General features: G+C 37.0%; 1 pseudogene; it reads right to left on the reverse strand.

Moving 5' to 3' along the window:
- Positions 1-19,916: 19,916 nt before the first annotated feature.
- On the reverse strand, positions 19,917-23,024 carry LOC149162331 (uncharacterized; annotated as a pseudogene).
- Positions 23,025-23,628: the final 604 nt, after the last annotated feature.

A 23,628-nucleotide genomic window follows, 5' to 3' on the forward strand; every position in this document is an offset into this window, starting at 1 on the left:
AGGCATGCGATCGCCAGAAAACCGCTCCCATGCCGGTTAGCCGATTCTAGACGGAAAAATCCCGATAATGCGGCCGTCGAGAGTGCTTGTCGAGCCGCCATTCCTTTCCAAGCTACTGAAAGAGGATCCATTCGCCAAAAAGCTAGTCGAATGGGAATCAATGGTCGAATCAACTTGATTCCAGGGCCATGGCTCTGCCACGGAACACCAACCTATCATCTTCTGCATGTTCATGTAAAATCGCTTTTAGCTTGCTCTGAGGCAACTCATGCCATTTTGACGCTACTCCATTCTTTGTACTAATCACACCTTGATTGGCTAGCAGATCTGCCAATTTGTTCACCGATCTTCGAACATGATGAAAGCTAACTGTACGCAGGCTCTGTAGGTGATGCTGAATCCATTGAAATCCCTGAATCAGTCTCTAGTTCTTTGAGACTTTTTCTGGCTTTGTTCCCCCGTTGATTTTCTTGACCGAATTGATAATAAGCTCAGAGTCAGCCTCCACTATCACATTTTGTTGGTTTTCCTGATTCAGTAAATCCAAACACTGCTCCATAGCCATCAATTCCGCCATGTTATTAGTAGCTTTTCCCAAATGATAGTGGAAGATGAAAAGGACACTTCCATTCTCATCCCTTAACACACCTCCATAACCAGCGGTGCCCGGGTTGCCTTTTGAAGCCCCATCAATGTTGAATTTCAGATAACCCTTAGGAGGAGGATGCCAGAAATTTTTCTCAGACTTCAGGGAGATAAAATTTCCATCCAGCCCCTGAGGGGAAATACCCTGCAAGCCCAGCTCACAAAGAATTCTCAGTTCAGCAGCCGAAGGAGGGTTCTTAGGGAGATTTCGCACTATGGTACCGACCGTTTCCTTGAGCTGTTTTAAGATCAGCTCAAAAATGCATTGGGAAATCCTCTTTTCATCTTTGAAGATTCGATTGTTCCTTTCTTTCCATACATTCTAGACGATGAAGCTTGGAAAGATGGTCCATGCAGTGGCAAGTACCTCATTATCTGAAAAATTTCTTCTCCAGTTGGATAGGGTGTTGTAGATATTCCTTTTGTCCCTGTCTGTATGGTGGAAAATGTAGGCAAAAGAATCCCACAAACTAGAGGAGAACATACAATTGTTGAGAAGGTGCTTGTTGGGACTCAAAAATGTCATATTTTCATCCACATTTTTCTTCACTATTCCCTACATTTCATCATCCCATTAACCTTTTATCATATCATTTTCATACATACATTTGGGTTTCACCTTCTTATTTTCCATTTTATTCATTTTTGTATTACAAGTGAATTTATGATGAAATATTAGAAAATATAAATATTTTTATATATATCTCAAGAATATTTGAGTTTTGTGATGTGTAGGAAATATGTGAAGAATTAATATCTCCTCCACCATATTAAGGAGATAATTATGCAAGCCTATTCCTAAGGAGAAAATCATGGAGGATTTTGTTGGCATATCTTATCCAATTCCTAAGGAGAAAATCATGGAGGATTTGGTTGGCATATCTTATCCAATTCCTAAGGAGAAAATCATGGAGGATTTGGTTGGCATATCTTATCCAAGATATGTGAGAGATTTATGGAGGATTCAAAGGGATCATATTTTGTAATAATGGGAAAGTAGTTAAAAATGCTTGAGAGATTTGTGGGATCATATCTTGTAATAATGGGAAATTAGTTGAGAGTGCTTGAGAGAATATTGGATATGTAATTATGAGAAGGTTATCTTCCTCATGTATATAAGAGAGTGCTCTCTCTTCATTTTAATAAGGAAGAATGAATAATGGAAATGAATTCTTAGTTTTTCATCTTTATGCTTTCATGATTTATAATTTGATTCTTGTAATATAATTTGAGATAGTTTTATTGTTGTGAGCTCACATATGTTGTTTGTCATTCAATTCTTCACATGTTGTATTGATTTTCCTTTATGCAATTTCCTGCTTTCATAGTTAATGTTTCAATGCCTTCTTAGATTAATTTGATTCCAGTAATTTAGATTAGAGTAGATTAGTTCCACTTCAGTCCTGCATATATAGTGCATGTGTCTCGTAAGTCTACGAACCTCGGATTGACAAATTAAATAGTTGGGCAAGTACTACAACAGAATTAAACAATAATATTTCCACCCAACAGTGCTCCATAGTTTCCTCTTGAGCTTCACAGAGCTGACATCTAGATGGCCCTAAAATGCCCCTCTTCCTAATATTATCCCAGGTCAGAATTTTCCTATGCTGGACTAGCCACATGAATAGTTTAATTTTCATCTAGCCTTGATGTCTCCAAAGGTTAAGCCAAACCTTATCCAGAGTTTGAGAGTTGAGGTCAAGGAGAATGAGCTTTGCTTCCTTGAGATTAAAAACCCCCTTATTATTGTTGCCCCATCTTAGCTGATCGTGGCCCTCAGATTTCAGAATCTTTCTATGATCTAACATATCTTTTAGAGTTTATGCTTTAGCCTTCAGGGTGTTATTATCCCTAAAATCAAAATTCCTCCAAGTTCTCCATTTACCATTGCTATTGGTTTGATCCCAAAAGTCTTGCACCTTAGAAAGTCTTTTGCTATCTGTTTCTTCCTTGAGATCCCTTAAGTCCTCGTTTAATAAAATAGGCTCTTGTTGCCATCTATCTTCCTATAATAGGCTAAGATTTCCTTCTCTGATTTCCCAGAAGTTGTTTCCTTGGACCAAGCTCTGGTTATCCCAGGCCTTATTCCAAATGTGCGAGCCCTTTCTGTGTCCTGACATTCTTATTAGATCATTGTTATGCCAGGTGCTAGCATATTTTTCTTTCCAAATTGTTGCCCACTGTGCCTCTGGCTCTTTAACCCATCGCCACCATAATTTAGCTCCTAAAACCTTGCTAAGAATCTCAGGATCATCCAAACCTAGCCCACCAAAGTTCTTAGGTTTTGAGATTTTTTCCTAGGCTACCAAGGCCCATTTCTTACGATCCTCCCCCTTACCCCAAAGGAAGTCTCTTTGAATAGATCTGAGCTGATGCAGGACTCCTTGTGGAGCTGGGAGAGCAAATAGCATAAAGACTGGGATAGATTGAAGGACAGCTTTGGTTAGCACTAACCTACCAACGAAATTTAGAGATCTAATAGTCCATTTCCTGACTTTGTATTGCAATTTGTTAATTACTGGCTCCCATATGCTCTTGTGTAATGGTTTGGCAGTGAGAGGAACTCCCAAATATTTTGAGGGGAGGAGCTCCATTTGAAATCCCAAAATTATGTCTATATTTTTCTGAATAGCAATGTGAGTGTTAAAGAAAAAAATCTTAGATTTTGAGAGATTTACTTCCATACCTAAAGCCATGGAAAAGTCTCTCAGGATTTGCTTATAGGCTAGAGCTTCTTTGACTGTGAGGATACCCTGCAGCATGGTATCATCAACAAATTGTTGATGTGTTAAAGCCTGACCATCTTCAAAAAGTTAGAGACCTTTGACTTTACCCACGACATTAGCATGTCTGATCATTCGACCCAATCCTTCCATCATGAGTATGAAGAGAAAGGGAGAGAGTGGATCTCCCTACCTTAAGCCTCTTGAAGGAGTAAAAGTCTCCGAGGGTGAGCCATTAACAAGGATTGAAAAACTGGGAGAAGTAACAAGGGCCATAACCCATCTGATCCAGTTGTGATCAAACCCAAAAGCATTGAGAACTTTTCTGATGTAAGTCCAATTTAGCTTATCATAGGCTTTAGCTATGTCCAGTTGCATGATCATTCCGTCTTTCTTATTGCTTGTCAATGAGTGTACCACCTCATGAGCTTGAATGATGTTGTCAAGGATTTGTCTACCTTCCACATATCCTGATTGTTCAGCTGACACCAAGGTAGGAAGAAGAGGTTTGAGTCTATTGGCCACCACTTTGTAAATAATATTATAGACAACATTGCACAAGGAAATGGGTCTAAACCTCTCAGGGGTTAGAGCCAAATCCTGTTTAGGGATCAGGGAGATAAGGGTTGTATTAAGCACCTTCAAGATGGTTTTATCCCTTATGGAGTCTTCCACTACGTTCAGAATGTCTTGTTTTACTATATTCCAACAGGCTTTGAAGAAGTCTACATTGAAACCATCTAGACCTGGTGCCTTACCATTTTGCATTTCTTTTAAGACCTCACTAACCTCCTCTTCTGACACTAGTTTGTTGAGGTTGAAGTTGTCCTCTCTGGAAACCAGCTTAGGTATATGGCTAGAAATAGCCCTGATGTATTGATCTCTGTCATAGCATGTTTCAAGTGCTATGCCACGAAAGTGCTGAACCAGTACTGCTTCGATTTCTTCATGCGTGCTGAGCATGTTACCTCCCTTGTCCTTGATTGAAGAAATCCTGTTGTGAGCTTTGTTCGCCATAGTGGATCTGTGGAAGAATCTAGTGTTGCGTTCTCCTTATTTTAGCCACTGCACTCTGGATTTTTGCCTCCAAAAAATCTCCTCTTGTTTACATAAGTTCTCCCAATCTTGATGGTATTTAGTTGCCAGTTCATTTTTCTCTTTATCAAAACCCTCTATAATCAGGGTTTGGTTGAGTTTCTGCAATTTTCCTTCCACAATTTTTTTTGCTTCAAAAATATTGCCATATTCCTTCTTATTCCACTCCTTGAGTCGGATTTTGATATGCTTGAGTCTTTTTTGAAGCAGGAACATTCTTGTACCCTAAATTTCCAAATCTTTTGCCCACTAGATAGCTATGTTATTGTGGAAGTCTGGGTGGGAGAGCCAGATGTTCTCAAATCTAAAAGGTCTATTCCTAGGTTTTCCAATGCCCTGAATATCCAGTTGTACCGGCCAGTGATCCGAGCCTCCAAAGGGAAGAATGCTAGCAACTATGTCCTTGTCCTTGATCATAAGATCTTCTGAAATTATAAATCTATCCAATTTGGAGGCCACTTGAGAATCTCCTCCTCTTTTATTGTTCCAAGTAAAAGTACCATTGTTTATACCAATATCCACGAGCTTCATACTGTCTATGAAGGTTTGAAAAGTGCAAGAATCTTTGTTTAGAATTCTGGTTCCTCCTTTTTTCCCCGACAACGATTTAATCATATTGAAATCACCCCCTAAAATCCAAGGGATTTTTGCATAACGTTCCCTAAGCTTCTGCAGGGAATCAAGAAACATGAGTTTACCATCCATTCTTTGGGGACCATACACATTCGTGACCAGGTACAATTCCTTATCTCCCACTGGTTGAATGACCACTGAAAGATAATCTCTAGATGCTTCAGCATCTATAATGTCAATCTTTTGGGGATTCCAAAGTGTGAGAATTCCTCCTGCTGTATTCTCTTCTTTGACTTCCAGAAACTCAAATTTATTGAGCCATTTACTATGACTCTCTTTTACTTTTTGAATGGAACATTTAGTTTCATGAATGAAGATCACATCCGGGGCTGCTTGTTTCATTCTATTACTTAGTAATCTTTGTTTTCTTTTACTACCTAGACCTCTTATATTCCAAAAAGTGAACTTCATTATTAAGGATTTGTAAAGGAGTAACTGGATAGGTCTTTCATTTTACCTGAATCTATCATTAGCTTTCCACATTCCATCAACAGTTCGTTCTGCTTTTTTCGGCCCCTTTTCTTTCCTGGGATTCTTAGTGCTAATCCTGGTGTGGTTTTCATAGCTTTCACTCCTTCGTTACCCTGTTTTTCATTTTTCCTTTGCTTTTCTGATCCTTTGTTCTGAGTTTTCCAGATGAACATCTGCTGCACTCTGTAGAACTCCTCTTGAGGTAACGAATCCACTCCCTCTTTGGTTCCTTGTTTCAAGAAACCTTCTATATCTAGATTCTCTTTCTCAAGAATTTCCTGTAGTTCGTGATCGTCCATTTCCATATCACTTTGGGTCATTTCCTAGTCCATTTCCAGATCTGTGTCACTCATCATGTCTTCTTTCTGTTTTGTGTTTTCCCAACATTATCTTGTTTCTCTTCCTCCACTGGATTGCCTTCCTTGACCTGATCTGTTTGCATCGTCACTTCTTCCTCTTCTAGGGCTTGAAACCTATTTTGACTGGCCTGATGCTTGTCTGCCTGAGGTAGTTTCGGTCCCCGTTTGCTCCCTTTTCCTTTCTGGACCACCTTATGAAAGCTTTCGATATCTTTCATGTTATTAGTTTTACTTTTGTTTTCTATTTTACTCAGAGGGCAATCTCTGAATAGGTGCCCATGCTCATGGCACCTACGACATCTGAAATGGATGTGTTGATAATCCACTGTTTGCACCCATTCTTCATCAAACACTTCCAATATTACCTCATCCGACAGAGCTCCAGAGAGGTCCATCTCCACACATATCCTTGCAAAGGATGTGTATTTTCCTTTTCTGGTGGCCTCAGAGGCTTTGACAAAATGCCCTAGCTTATTTCCTATGGCAACTAATGATTCCAGTTGCCAATAATCCAAAGGTAAAGAGTAGAGTCTTACCCAAACCAGAACCGAGGTGAAAGTTTCGCATTCTGGGACAAAATTCATCACCCATGGTCGCATATACAGGCCTGCAGCTGCGTAAAAGTAGGGCCCTCCTTCAAACACTCTGTCCTTGTCTTCAATATTTGCAAAGACTACAGTAAAGAATCCTTTTGACCCCAGATGAATTTCTATGCTTCCTAACGGTTTCCAGTTGTATTTAATCCACGTTTGTAAAGCTTTTTCTGTGGGCCATAAGCCCATGAATTTACAAATGATTGCATACGTCTGCATGTGGTCCCTATGCGCCTGCAGCGCAGGGTCATTCAACACCACTCTGGGCGCTATTGAGGTTTTGGGCTTGCATGGTCCCTTTTGTGCTTTGCCTTTTATATTTTGTTCCTTGTCTTCTTCCTCGTTGTCTTTAGTGTTGTGGCTTTCCCTGGTTTTAGAGCCATTCTGCTCCTCTTCCTTATTTTTTTTCCTTACATCATCAGAAGGACCTCTGTCCTCCTCAACTAGTTTTTTACCTCTGCCTGCAACTGCCTGCTTATAGGAGGGAGTGGAGCTCCCTCCTTTGCGTCCCTCCATGGAGAACCAGCTCTGAAATTTCGTAACCCTAGTTCACAGGTCCGCTCGCCCCTCCAATTCGAAGACCGACCCCCAAAAAAGTTCCTCCTTAACCCCATGGTAAGTTTTTTCCAAAACAAAAGAGGTTTCAATTTTAGCAAATTTTTTAATTATATTAGATTTAATTTTTTGTTGTTATATGAAGATTAAGTAAATTTTAAATAGTTATTCGCTGTGAAAATTTAAAACCTAACACATTTTTCAAAGTTTATATTCCAAGTTGTAATTTGTGCATTCTCTTTCACTGTAATAGTAATTTTTATATGTATCTTTTCTATTTCTTATTTATTAAATTTGGATATACATTTTTAGTCATTTTTGTCAAAATTTTAGTAATAATTTGTTGAAATTGTAAATTTAATTTATATGGTTATAATAAGCTAATTTAAATTAAAACCATAATATTTCATAGTTTAATGTTTAGAATTAGTGAATAAAAACATAAAATCTTAATGCTTAGGATTCTCTCTCTCAATTAAGTTATAAAATATAAAATATATCAAAACACACACACACATATTTTTTCCACTATCGTCGTCCATACATTGACCACAAAATGTAAGGGCCGAGAGGGCATGTTTACATGTTTTTTGAGTGACAACAAGTACATGTTTCACTGAACAGTTTATGTTTTTATTATTTTTGATATGTAATTATGCACATACTATCAGTATACCCTACGAGGTTTTTTGTACAATGTATATCTACAACTTGTAATTTTCAAATATTAATGGAAATTACGATTTTTCCTTAAAGGTATATATACATAAAATAAAAAAATTAATATATCATATAAATATATTAGCATTTTATAAAATTTGATTTATAACAAATAATTAAAATAAATATATACTAATTATATATTAAACATTTGAAAAAATCTTATTCATTTTCTTAATTAAAAAAAAAAAAACATTATATATAAAATAAATTTTAAAACTGACTTTTTGAGATTTTAATGAGAATGACCTTAAACTTATTTATATATTATTTGGAAAACTCTATTTATTAATTATTTTAGGTTAAGGAAAAATAATTAAAACTTTATTGTTTAAATGTTACTTATGTAGTACAAATTTAATTATATATATATATATCATTTTCTTATTTAAAAAATAATAATTATATAAAAATTGTTTAATATTTTATATCAATAAATTGTAAGTTACTTAAATTATCACCAAAATAATAAAATTAATATATATATATATATATATATATAAATTTGAATGGTAATAAAATTGCTTATAACAACATTCTCGTCATATTTAAATAAATCGAAAGTTCAAATAAACCCAAACTTCAAATAAACCTGCACTTATTAATATAGCGTTAGTTTGCATTTATGTACTTTGTTATTTATTATTACTTATAATGCTAAAAACATGGAATGCAAATATAACTTAATTAAATAGTATAAGTGTATCTTCCAAGACAGTGTAATGTTGTATTGAACGATTTGTAGATTTATATTTGGAGATGCGAGACACTTCTCTGTCATAATTAGATGTCGTGCTCAAGCAACAAAGTTTGTTCTCTCAAAATATCATTTGATGCCTTAAAATGTTCTTGCAAGGTTTGAGACCCCATTTTGTCAAATTGAGTCTCACCGATAAAAATGTTCCTATGAGATGATTCCTCCAATTTTTCTACTCTAAAAGCATCCAGATGGATGAAAAATAATATAATGATCCACTTTGAATCATTATCTAAAATATATTAGACACCCTTTTTGATTTTTATTTCTTATTGTTTTAAGATGCACTGCTTTACTAATAAACTAACTCTTAACCCACACTTCATGTTTCCTAAATGAGCTTAATTGACCTATTTTAAAAATGTGAGAACATTTCCCTTTAAGTGAATCAAAGACTAAAAAAATTAGAATGAAAAACCAAGAAGACTCTGTGTGCCATGGTATTGAAATAAATGATAGTTTGAGACTCCCATATGGACTTACAACAAGCCAACAAAAAAACCAAACACCAACTATGATAAATCAATGTGACAACGAGATACTTGACTTTTACTTGGTGCATCATGAGCAACAAGACCATTAAGCCACCATAAACAAACATCCTAGAGATAAATGTGTGCATTCATGGCTTGATTCATGCAAAGGAGGCACTTACATCCCTTCTCGCAACTATTTGAGTCATGTAATTTATTAGTAGCTAAATATGTGCCCCCACACCCATGGTTAATGGTTTATTAAGGGTGCCATTACCCATAAGCTTCCCATCTTTTAGAGAAGAAGCATGATTTGCTCACAAATCTACTTCACAATTCTTCTCCCGTATAACCGGATAATATTTGATTGGTTGTAAGTGCTCACTTTTAATTACTTCATGTAATTATTTAAAGTAAAGAATTATCTACTATTTTTTTTCCTTATATTTTTAAAGAAATTGGTAAATAATTGTATTAGGCAAAACTATGTGACAAGAGCACACAACAAGGGGTATTATAAAAATCATTGGCTTTGAATTTCAAGCAATATTGTGAGTTCCTTATTTGCCAAAAACTTGGAATACTTATGATCACAAAAACTTCATATGTATATTTCTCACACATGTAAATTCAAACAAATTGTTTACACAATAAATAACAAAATAATTGCATAACTAAGTTGAATTATGAGCTCGACTCATCGTCATGATTGGTTGTGCCATTGGAGGGGATTTTTCTTCTTTACCATTGTTGTCCAAATTTCCATTGTCTTTGATGAGGACCTTGCTATTCTCATGTTTCACATTTTGTTTGGATCTAGGGGTTCTAATTTCTCTTGTATCTCATCTTTTTAGCCTAATTTAGCTAACTTGCCTTAAGAGGTTTTACATTCTAAGATTCCATTGAGCCTAGTTGCACTAATTTATTTATTTATTTTTTGAATATAATTTTGTTTCTTCTATAAGAGGGTCTAGTTCAAGCGGATCTTCCTTGGAAATTAGTTGATGTTATTTCTTGGCTCCAACCCTCTAGGCCAGCTTTCATTATTTCTTCTTAGTTGTCCAAGACTGTTTTGGGCAATTTGCTACTAGGTGCCCTATTTTAAAGCATGATTTACAACAAAAAGAAGCATTTTTGTAAACTAGTTTTTGGGTCAAGAGTCATTCTCACATTGCAAAATTATGTTTGTTGGAAACCCTTTGTTGATGTCCATATAAACATGTATGCAAGCATATGAGTGGTGCTCTATCTCTTTGTTCCAGTACGTCAATGGTAATATTTTCCAAGAGCTTTGCAACTGACTCAAAGAGAGGAAAAACCCTAGAAATCAAGAGGTATATTTGGAATTCTAACCCACATAGGATTTGAGGAGAGAGAATCAGTTAGAGAATCAAAGGAAGGAGTCCAAGGTTTCATACATAAACCATAGTTTCTCTGAAACCAAGGACCAAAGTTTAAATTCAAATCCCTATCTTCAATATGATCAAACTAAAAAAATGAAGTAACCCTTTGCACGAGGATAATTAAAGACTTATTCTTTTAATTGAGGTTTCCATGAGATTGAAATTAATTTATGCAAGTCAACTAAACAAGGCTAGATATCATTGGAATGGAAAAAAATCCCATTTGAATGGTAAATGAGCTCATGAAAACAAACGTCTTCAACTATGGGAATAATGATTACAGGAACTTCATTAATAAGAAGACGAGGAGAATAAGGAACATTCTTCACAATATAATTGACATAAGATTTACCCAGACTACAATTAGGAGGAAAAGAACTAGATATGCAATCATTAGAAATATCGGTAACTAGATAACAAGATATGTGTAAATTTTTCTCCCATAGAATTCCCAAAGTCACCACATTAGGCTTCCAGGTGGGAATTAGATGAACCAAAGGAGAGTGATGCTGAGTAAATAGAGGTAGCCATTTCCATGCTTGTAATAGAAACACTGGGGAGGAAAGACTCCTATGGAACCAAAGCACAAGAAGAAGAAGAAGATGGGAAAGTAGACTTAGAGAAGAGAGAGAGAGGTCATACAAGGCTAGATTAGAGCACACGAAGGACTACTTGTATGGCAAGGGAAAAACCCTAGCCAAAATGAATATAACCATGCACTGACATTCTTCAACTCATATCTATTCAATTACAAATGCAACTATTCTTCTTCTTTTTTAATCGTAACAAGAATTTTGTATTAAACTAAATTCTACATTTGGAGTGCAACATTACATCAAAATAGGGCATTAATGATCCAGGTGGATATTGGTGGCCACCCGCCTATTCCACCTAGACCTTTAGTTGGTTTCATGAGTTTCCTTGATTAAAGTAACATTTACTATTTTTAGCATTTTTTCGGGTCTTGAACTTCCAAAGTTGTTTTGACCCCCTAAATGATGTTTTTTTGAGGTATGCAGCAACCCAGTAGCCATAGGCAAGGGCTTGCTGCAAATCTTATATTGCTCGGGGATATATTTCTAAGGTATCGTATGTGCCAAACAAAGATCATATGACCAAGTTATGACCTCGGGAAGTTAGTTGCCCAACTAACCCCAATGGGGCCCACAAAATCTTGGTGTTCCATCTCCCAGGGTTAGGGTTTTCCCTTTGTTGTTCAATAATAAAAAGGCCCTTGAGCCTCATTATAACACATTTCAAAGGCATGTAGCCACCACATCTATTCTTAGAGATAAGCTACAATCACCTGAGCTATTTTATTTCCATTATGTGTGTAAGCATATTTCAATTCTTTGATATTAATGAAACAAAGATTTATTTATGCTTTATCTCTATGTTTATGTTTATATCTATATTTTTTTGTGTTCTCGCATAAGTCCAGATCAATGGTATCAGAGTGGTCTGCTCTTTCTCTGTTTTTCTTTGCATGTCGCCAATGAGGTCAGGGTATAAGGAGTTAGGGCTTGAACTGGTTGAAACTTTGCAAGACCAACCTCGCAAACCCCGAGACCTCCCATGGCAGAAGAAAATAAAGATGAGGGAGTAGGAGGTCCTTTCAAAATATTTCTCGAGGAAGCCCTCAAGTGACAAAGGAACACGGTGATGGATAATTTTGCCGAAATCCTTCGGCGGCCACCCATAGGTGATACATCTTCATCCAATAACCACTTTGGAGGCATCACTCCCTTTAAGGTACAAGTTAACTTTGACATTCCCATATTTGAAGGCAAAATAAATGTAGATGGCCTAAATAGATGGTTAAATATGTTGGAAGGATATTTTTGGTTCATGACTTTTCCAATCAGGAAAATAATACTTTTTCACTCGTCAAAGCCACCGCCCATGTCAAGGACTGGTGGGAAACCTAATGTGAATAGAAGGATGAGAGAGAACCCTCACTGTTTTCAGCCACACCCACTTGGAATTCTTTCCAAGATGCCATTAAGGAACAATATTACCCTATCAGGAGCTATGAAGATAAATACATAAAGTGGACCACGTTACAATAGGGAAGGGACCAAGATGTGCCAGAGTTCACAAATATTTTTCATACTCTTCGTAAGAAGTTGGGTATTAAGGATTATGGTGTGAGTTCCATATGAGCCCCACTCACAACACAAGTGAGTGTCGAGCCAAGAAGTCTTTGGTGGTCGAGCTGAAGGCTTTTGAATCAAACACATGTTCTTACTCTGAGTTAGAACTTGACAAGGGGAATGACAAAGGGAAGCAAATTATTGATGCAGAGCCTAATGCCACCATTTTCACCACCAAGATCTAGAATATTGAGCCCGAAGATCCCGAGGAGGGGGAGCGACTCTTCCACTCACATATGTGGGTGAAGGGTTCTTTGCTGGAGTTCATTGTTGACAACGGAAGCCAAAAGAACCTCATTTTAGTAGAGGCCGTGAAGAGGTTGGGCCCACCAACCACACCACACCCACAACCGTACACCATATGATAGCTTCACCAAGGACGAGATCTCCGCGTCAGCCAACAGTGTCACCTTCCCTACAACATCAAGCCCTTCACATATGAGGTATTGTGTGATGTTTCTCCGCTTGACGTGTGTGATGTATTATTAGCCAACCATACTTGTGAAAGCATCATGCTGTGTATGAGTCTAGGCCTCGAATTGTTAGTATTTATTTGGGAAATAAGTTATATATGATACCAGAGGTAGCATCACCTACCACCATCTCTCTTTGATCTCTATGAAGCAATGCAATAAGATCATTTCCCAGACCAAGAAATTTTTCTTCCTTATGATTTTCCCTCAAGGCAAGAAGAAGACTGTGGCCACATCCATAGCCTCCATAAAAGGCTCCTTCGCATGAGAACAATAGATAGAAGGTCGTGGAGGAGTACAGGGACATATTCACCTCGTACCCCTGCACTACTATGTCAAGCACTCCATCGATCTGACCCTAGGCATGCCGCTACCCAACAGACCGATCTACCGATCTACCCTGTGGGCACATTAGGCCAAGTTCATCACCTTATGGGAGCCCTATCGTGTTGGTACAGAAGAAATATGGCACTTGGAGGCTCTGTATTGACTATCGAGCGGTGAATAATATTACTGTCTGGAATAGGTATCCAATCCCACAGATTGATGAAATTTTGGACTAGGTCAAGGGTGCTAAATATTTCAGCAAGATTGATGTGAAGTTTGGTTACCACTTGGTTCCAATCGAACCCTCCGATGTGTTGAATACAACTATCAAATCCAAGGAGGGCCTTTTAGAATGGCTAGTCATTCCTTTCGGGTTAACGAATGCACCCGCAATGTTCATGAGGCTAATGGGCGACATCTTCCAACCCTTCACCAACTCATTCATGGTAATGTACGTGGATGACATCTTGATCTTTAAATAGAGTTGGTAAAAGCACCTACATCATATTCGATAGGTCCTCTAAACCCTGCGTCAACACACGTTGTGTGCCAATTTGGAGAAATGCACTTTTGATATGACCCAAGTTCAATATTTAGGGTACATGATTGATGAGTGAGGTGTGCATGTGGACCCAACCAAGATACAATTTATTCGATATTTTCCAGCCCAAATCACCATAACAGAGCTATGTAGATTTCTAGATCTTGCCAATTTCTACCATAGGTTCGTGTTGGGTTTCTCTCATATCACTTGGCGTTTGAGTCAAGTCACCAAGGGCAGAGCGAAAGAAATTTTCTTCTGGTCTGAATCCCAACAAAAGGCATTTGCTAAGTTGAAGCATTAGCTCTGCTCTGCACCAATTCTCACATTACCAGACTTGTAGCAACCATTTGAGTTTGAGACAAATGCCTACGACTCTGCTATCAAGGTAGCTCTTACTTAGTATGGGAATCCGATGGCATATCACAGTGAGACACTTTTAGACACAGTCCAAAAGTATCCCACCTACGATAAAGAGATTCATTCCATTATACATGCCTGCTGACAATGGAAGCATTACATTATGGGGAAGGAAACGATCATCCACATAGACCACCGACCCCGCAGTTCATATAAACATAAGGAAAGTTGCAGAACGATCACCATCAGAAATGGTTGACATATTTGCAACAATTCCATTTGAGCATTAAGTAAAATAAGGGAAACACCAATAATGCTACAAAATGTCTCAACCAACCAAATATTATGGCACTAACCACTGTGCTCGACTCTTGTGGACACGAGACTTCGGGGTGGCTGCATCTTTACAAGAGTGATCCAAAATTTGACAACACATACCAGATGCTCCTGCAAGGCAAGCGAGTTCCAGATTTTCACCTCTGGGGCACACTGCTATTCCACTTAGGATAACTCTATGTTCCTTCAAGTGAGCGTGCGAATATGATTTGGGAGGTGCACTACAGTCGGGTCGCTAGACATTTTAGAGTAGAGAAAACAATGGCAGTGTTGCAGAAATATTTTAATTGACCGAACCTTCGACATGATGTTGGGAAGTACATTAGATCCTGCATTATCTACACCATTTCCAAACGGACAATCAAGAAGCAAGGTCTATATACTTCTCTCCCTTCTCCTTGTTGGCCTTGTGAATCCATCTCCATGGATTACATGTCAGACCTTCCTTTTACTAAGCATGGAAACCACTGCGTTTTCATGGTTGTCGACATATTCTCTAAGATGGCCATTTTGGAAGCTTGCAAGAAGAATACCACAATATAAGCCACTACTAAGCTCTTCTGTGAATGAGTGTGGGTACACTTTGGGATCCCACAGTCCATCATCTCTGATTAGGACAACAGATTCCTGAGTACATTTTGGTCAAGCCTCTGGTCGATGCTGGATACTAATCTCACTAAGTCCACGACCTTTCACTAAGCTCACTAAGCATGAATCAATTTCTTTTTTTTTCTAGGTTAAGACTAAACTAAGTACCCACGGGGAATTGAACCAGTGACCTATCGCAAGGAGTGCCTTAACAGCGCACCCATTCACCATCAATCCAAAGCCTCGTGGGCGAGCATGAATCAATTTCATATTTATATGGCATTTCAATTTTCTTGGGGCCTCCCCCCAAGATCCAAATCATTGGTATCAGAGCAAGTTACGGCTCCATGGGAATGAAGGTTTGAAGCACAATGATGGATGAAACGCAAAGCAACAATATTAAAAAAAAATCATACAAGTGATATGACCTCCACAAAGCATTTCAAAAGGGGAAAAATAGCTCATTTGAAAGTATTTTCTGTTAGCTCAAATGGTTTTTTTACAAAATTTGATTTTCTTTCCCGGTATGACAAATATGAGCAATTGAAGTTACATATATATGGACCGTTGCGTGGATGCGTACCATAAGTTTTTGGAGTTGGGGGTGTATCCCCAAGGGTAGTAAAAGGAGCTAATAGGGCAGGGATCAGAGTTGAAGAGGAAGGTTGCCATGGGTGTAGTTCCAGGGTGTTGTGTGAGTATGAGCTGATGATATAGATTAGCCCCCACCCCCGGAAAACTATAGTTGGCCGCATTTCTTTATCAAAAACGGCTATGTCAAGATGTATTGGTGTACATAGGTCGTAGAATCAATCATGTATATTTCTCATATCAATATAAATATCTCTTCAATACCTCAAATGGTTCTTTGACATAATTTGATTTCATCACCTGTAGCAAAAGTTATCAACAAAGTTCTAATAAGAGGTCTATAATGTGAAAGAAGCCTTTACAACATCTCATTGGATAGGAGAATCTACTAGACAAGCCACCATGCTTTTACCAAGCAGACTGACAAGCATCATGGTTATGGGTCACCCACAAACCCAAGGTTATGATTCAACCACACAAAAACCTTGTCATCGAAGTCCATTTGCTAGGCCGCACATTGTTAGTATCACAGTTGGTCATAAGCATTACATAGTATCTCTATCCTTGAATCTTCATTAGTCATGGTTATGGGTCATCCACAAACCCACGCTTCATTGAAGTCCAATGGCTATGCCACACACTGTCAATATCACAATTGGTCACAAGCATTGCAGGGTATCTCTATCCTCCGACCTTCATTCATCAAGGTTTGGTTTAACCACACAAAACCCTTCTCTTCAATGACTCTTCATATTCAACAAAGGCTTCTCAGGAGGGAACTTCATGCAATGGGGAGCATTGCTTCTTAAGGGGGAATGAATGATCTGAATGGATAGTGGCATCCACCCATGGTATTCATCCACCCATGGTATTTATCCACCCATGGTAATTACCCATGGTATTGTAAGTGACATTTACCGATGGTATTCATTCACCCATGGTATTTACCCACCCATGGTATTGTAACTAAAAAAGGCTATAAGTAACAAATCACATTTTGTAAAAGGACGGATTGTCCACCACAATGTAGCTTTTACAATTATTCTCTATTTTAATTGATTTTTTTGTGGTTTTTGTTTATCGTGTTTTCTCCTCTTTTCTTCTGGCATTTCAATTTTTTAGATCTTGGGGGCCTCCCCCCAAGATCTGGATCAGTGGTATCAGAGTAGGTTATGGCTCCATGAGAATGAGGGTTTGAGAAAGAATGATGGATGAAATGTAAAGCAAAAATATTTAGCCAACTTCATGCAAGTGCACTGATACAGACTTATGTAGGAACACAACAAAATACATATATAACTAGCAATTGCCCCAAAAGGTGCAAAGAGAGGCCGATAGGATTGTTAAATTGGAATTGTTGAATTGGAAAAGTTGTACTTTGATTTGAAATAATTTTTGTATTAGATTTAGGTTCTTTAGCATGTTTGTGTTAAGTTAACAATACACAATTAAAATATTGAGATGATGAAAGTTGACTGAGATATAATTTGCCACTTATTTTACCAATGAAAGATTTCAAACCATTGTGAAAAATGATTGATTTTCTAGAATGGGCAAATTCTAGTATCTACTAAGAGGAAACAACAAGTACAAATTATCTTTGCCTCATTTTAGACGTTCTATGTCGTTTTATGAAGGCCATTTAATAATTTTTTTGCCTATGTCTAATATGGTGGCATTCAAAATGTATGTTGTATTCTTATTGCCATTGATATTTCCTATTATTGATGATTATCTCATTTAGGAAATTATCTATAATTGTTGTAAATCAAGACAATGTATTATTAGTCTGCATCAAGTTGAACTGGACCCAAAGGATGACAAATTAGAAGAATCCTATTATTGTTTTATATTGATTGCTTCAATAGTAGGTTTTGGATGACAGTGTTTTCTTAAAGAGATATTTGCTTAATGGACCACAACCAATTGCCATAGGTTCTTTCATAGTGCATACTATTCTACATATGCATTTGTGGAGTAACTCAGAAACAATACATTGCCCCATCTCCATGGATTCCCAAGCTCTCCATACTTGTCTCATAGGCATTTGGGTTAAAGAATGGCTGAGGCACATCGTGGATGGTGAAGATGCCTCGGTTGTAGATATTGGGGAGAACGAAGGGCACTCCGTTGATGACCACGGCCCCATTCACGTTTCTCGTGACCATGAGGTTCTTGCCGTGGAGTAGCGTGGGTATGTAGAAGCCGAGTTGCATGGCGAACAACGTTTTCCATAGAATATTGTGGGTGGAGGTGTGGTAGTGGAGGAGGTCCATCATGAGCCATGATGGGAGCGACAAATTATTAAGGGTGTCATCGCTGAGGGCGAAGAACATGCAGCATGTGGGCAACAAGATTTAGTTTTCTAGGATTTCCAAAGACGTGGCAATGATGTTGTAACCACTCGCCTCTCACTGAGCTCTGCTCACGTTCATCACCATCTCATTCATGGTTGCATTCTCCTTTGTGCCTGAAACATTGCTTGAAAATATGATCACCGCAAAAGCCAACAATATGCTCCACAACCTCATCCTGCAATAGAAGAACTAGAAATGAAATACCGAAGGAAAAAAAAACACCATCAACAAGTTAGAGGGTTATCAAATAACCTGAGCAACAGATCTTTGAAGAAATGCAACAACTTTGTCTGTAAACAAGAAATGCTCAACAACAATAATTACCAAGAGAGTAGAATGAGATGCTCAAAAGCTTTTTTTACAAACCCTCCAAGCGCTCTTTACAAACCCTAGTTTATTTATGTAGCCAAAACTAAGAGTGTGGTGGAATATATATAGAGGGGATAGAGTATGTATGCCTTTATAGACTTTAACAACCAAATCGTTGGAGGGGATCTCATGCACCAATCTAGTATAAATAAACCATGGTATTAAGAATTGCTAGAGGGGATCTCATACACCAATCTAGTATAAATAAACCATGGTACTAAGATTTTTCATTATAAAGTGAGAGTGTATCTCCAAGTTACCAATCTTGTTACATTTTTTTGGAATCTTATACAATTTTTTTTAAAGAAGTATATTCTTTACTTCTATACTAATTCTTTTTATCAATAGTAATTATCATTATTATTTTTAATAAAATTTAAATTTAAATAATTTATGATTATTTTAATTTTAACAAATTGAGATATATGATAGAGCATTTTGATATTTATTATGGATTAATACTATTTAATTTATATATTTACCCTAATTTTATTAACAGTGCACTAATTTTATTACAATTTTAAAATTGTAACATTCAAATTATTAATTTCATTTTTAATTTTAAAATAAAATAAATTTGAAAATCGTAATATCATAATCTTTAAGAATATATGTACATGCCAAAAACCTTTAAGAATATATGTACATGCCAAAAAAGAGAATAATTCAATTTATTCACAAATATACTCTCAAGCCCATGAAACTATCCTATTTGACTGTCAAAATATCCCATGTCCCATGCCAAGTTCAATTACTTCCTAACAGTCTCATAATTGTTTGAGGGCAGGTAAGACAAGACACCATATTTAAACCCTCAGTCCAACTATAAACAATAAAATTGCCCAAGTTTTCGAATTTGCCTAACCTTTTGAGAAATACATTCATATCTGGACATAAATGGAGAAACACATTTATAATTGGACATAATATATAGTTTTCAGATTATAATTTCTTCGAAAACGATGTAAAAATTACATTCATATCTGGACATAAATGGAGAAACACATTTATAATTGGACATAATATATAGTTTTCAGATTATAATTTCTTCGAAAACGATGTAAAAATTCATGGAAGCATGAGTAAAAATGAGAATATCATAGAGAACATATTTAAGAGATTGAGACCATATTTCAAAATGATCACATCTGTTTCTACAACCCATGTGGTTACAATTTTTTTATTGCAATTTTTCATAGAAATTGTTGACAGGAATCCCAATGCCTAATCTAGTCAGAAAATTTGAAGGGAAACTGATTTAATGGGCAATTGCTAGTAACCAACATGGTTTTGTAAAATTGCAACAGGGCAGAGAGCAAGCACCTAAATAACTTCCATCTTGAGTGGTTACTAGGCCATGGTGAATTTGTAGCAAAAGACATTATAGAGACTCAGAATTTCTGGCCCCTGAGATTTTGCGATTCTCTTGCATTTTTAGATTTGTGTATATTTGAATACAAATTTCTCATCTGGAAGCTCAAAAGAAAATCCAAGCTGAAACCCAGAAGACAAACTCCTTCCATGACCAAGAAGACCAATTTATAGCAATGGGCACCAACATAGTTGTTGCTGTTGTCCAACTCTGCCGAATAAATGCCACTTAAGAGACCGTGGAGCGGCCTTGCATTAATTTTATGGTTCTTGGCCATCTCAATATCGTACAAAATTCTAGTCAATAGGCCAAAAAAGAGGAAAAATCCAATGGACAAGTTATAACAAACCCCCACTACAATGGTCCCAAGGTACAACAATCCTGGCATACCGATGGACATAAATATGTATCCTACAATCACAAATAATTGCGAGGATGCCATACATATAGGTGTCGGAATGTCTGCCTTCTTGAAAAACAAGAAAAGAAAAATACACAAACCCTGAGAAATGGGATAATCTCAAAGGAAAATACACAAACCCTGAGAAGAAGATATTAAATGTGATATTCTCAGTATGCAAGAACATTTGTAAATGGAAAAATTTGCAGAAACCTTATAAAATGTTAGAGATGGACCCTGCTCCAATCCTTCCAAAGAATCCCCAGATTCTAATTAAAGAAACAAACATGGACACATCAATGTAGCCCATGTCCGGAACAATTTGGCCCATGTTATTGATGAAAACCATGCTTGTCCACACACCATAAAGAAACACTAAAAACATAACCATAAGTTAAAATTTTGTATCCCCTGAAATATTATGTGGTCCTGGCCTATGCGAGGAGGATTAGGATTGCATACAATCTGGTTCTCAGTGCTTTCGCTTTGTGAAGGCAGTGGTTATGTAGCACGACTTCTAGCTTTAGCTTGCAGAAATATCTCAGGGTTTTCTCCACCCTTTGCTTCCTCCATGTTCATTAATAAGGGCTCTCTGGCTTATTGTTTTTCTATATCTTGTGATTTCTTGTTCCCGGAATTCCCTTTCCAAAAAGATGTAATTAATTTCTCGCCTCTAGAATACCTTTCTCTAATGTAAAGCTTCAGAGGAACAACCAGAGGTGTTGTGAGAAGAACAAGCAAGAAGCAAAGTGACTTCCATGCTCAAACCATCCCCATAAGGTTTGAGCCTGTAACCTGACTGAGACTAAACCCCAAAGAAAGAAACTAATCTACACCTCATGGGTTTTCCATATGTAATTTCAAAATCACTCATGAAAATGTAATTGACTAACTTTACTCATTGAATATTTCACAACATTAATGGAAACTCAACTTTATCATCTAGATCTTCAGATGTCCTCCCAAAACATTTTCATTTACTTTACTCATTGAATACATCCTCAAACATTTTCATCGACTTTACTCATTGAATATTTTCACAACATTAATGGAAACTGAGCTTTCTTCTTTAGATCCTCAGATGTCCTCCCTAAACATTTTCATTGACTTTACTCATTGAATATTTTCACAACATTAATGGAAACTGAGATTTATGCTTTAGATCCCCAGATGTCCTCCCCAAACATTTTCATTGGCCTTATTCATTAAATATTTTCACATTTTCACAACATTAATGGAAAATGAGCTTTATCATTTATATCTTCAAATGTCCTCCCCGAACATTTTCAGGCCTTGTTAAGATGCCTTGAGATACATTCTCTTTTGTTAATTTCTACAGTGTGGTATCTTTTTCATTTTCTCCGTATATCATGCCACATGTACATTCTTATCTTAGTTTTCATGTTCAATATCTATGTTTTAAATTAGGAGGTTGAGAGTAAGCTTTCAAACAATGGTCTTCCTTAAAATTATGTTGCTAATACATCATTCAAGCTAACCAATATTAGGGTAAGTTGAGCTTGGTTTGGCAGTAAATATTGGAGCGCACTTATTGCAGAGAGATTAAAGTGAAGGACATAGGATTGAAACTCATTTATCCTCTCACAAGAAATAGTCTCCCCTTATTCGCACCAATGACATGCAATGAAGATGTTATGCTCCATATATTTAACTGAAAAATAGTGAAAATGAGCATATTTAATTTTCTTGAAGGCTCAAGATGTTTCACTGGGAAACTAAATAATAACCAAGTCAGACCAACTCAGGTGGAAAATATAATTCAAACTACAGATGATCTGCACATAGTGTAATCAAGATCAGTAACTGACATGACAACATGATTTCACTTTTACAGGTCAATTGAATGCTAAGTATCATGCAAAATGATAAAAACAGGGGAAAACAGAATAAAGGTTTTTTTCATGAAAATTTCAAAATCAATCACTATAAAATGAATAAAAAACAATTGGTATTTTTTCCTCTTGATTGATATCACAAACTACCATCTCCTACTTACAACAGAACCTGTTGGTACAAACAACCCAACCCACTCATTATTACTTTGACAGATTAAAGTAATGTTTGATAAAGATGTAATTGGAAACCATGGTGGTCATAAGAGAGAAGAACTGAATATTCACATGTATATGCATGCATGCAATGCAATAACAACAACTAATTGTAACTAACTATTGCAACTTCTTCAATGAGGTGGTTGTGTTGGAATAGGCTTTCTGCTTCTTCGAAATCAAAACTTTGTAGTAAACAAACATGAAATTTCCCTCTGCTCCATACTTGGATAGAGATGAATAAGCATATTCATCTTGTGGGGCAGTAGAAAGCAACACAACCATAAATATAATAAAAATGGAGTGTGAAACCTACCTTTTACGAACAACATCATAGAGAGTTATGTAAAACATTTGCTAGAAATCCTCCTCACTTTGTTCTACAACAACATAGAGGCACTGATAAGATCCATTGTCATGCAACCATTTCTCCATGCTTTTGGTGGCTTCAACCCCATCCCAGACTTGATTTCTCAGCACTAGAAGCAACACTTTCCATATTGCAACATTGGTCCACATCTGAGCATCTTTTGTGTCTCCTAGCTGCATGTCTTTCTCATACTTTGGCTCGTAGTCCAGCATGGTGCCCATCCTCTTCTTGGGCAGCCGATGAGGGCAGAGCCACAAAGGATATATCTGCTCCTAAGGGTAGAGCCATGAACCCAACCCACTTGATCACGACCCTAGATGTCGATGGAGGAGAATGTGCCAGATATTAGAAAATCAAGTCGTTGTGGATTGTTGGAAAATCTAGGGAGGACGTCTGTTCAATGACCCAACACGAACTTTGTGGTTTTCATACAACAACAGGACATTGTGGTGCACAAATGTCAGGCATAAATGTGGTCATATGGTGCACACTTGTCATGTGCAGAGGAAAAAAGTAGACAAAATTCTGAGGTGATCTAATTTAAAAGAAAGGCCTATCGGCCTAAACATAAACATAAAGATGCAGTAGAAATAAAACTTCATTTTAGAAAGAATGGCCCTCCTTGCATTTGAAGGCAGTCTTCCACACATCAGAGGGTTCGATTGGCACCACAACCTTCATGAGGATGATGGACGAAATCTTTCGCCCTTCACCAACTCATTCGTTGTAGTTTACTTGGATGACATCCCAATCTTCAACTAGAGTTGGGAATAGTATCTACACCATATTCAGCAGGTCCTCCAAACCTTCCGACAACGCAAGTTGTGTGCCAATTTGGAGAAATTCACTTTTGGTATGACCCAGGTTCAATATTTGGGGTACATCATTGACG

The sequence above is a fragment of the Pinus tabuliformis genome, chromosome 5_2, assembly GCF_031772625.1.
Source record: "Pinus tabuliformis cultivar Carrire ecotype Pingquan chromosome 5_2, CPIR1, whole genome shotgun sequence".
NCBI lineage: Eukaryota > Viridiplantae > Streptophyta > Pinopsida > Pinales > Pinaceae > Pinus > Pinus tabuliformis.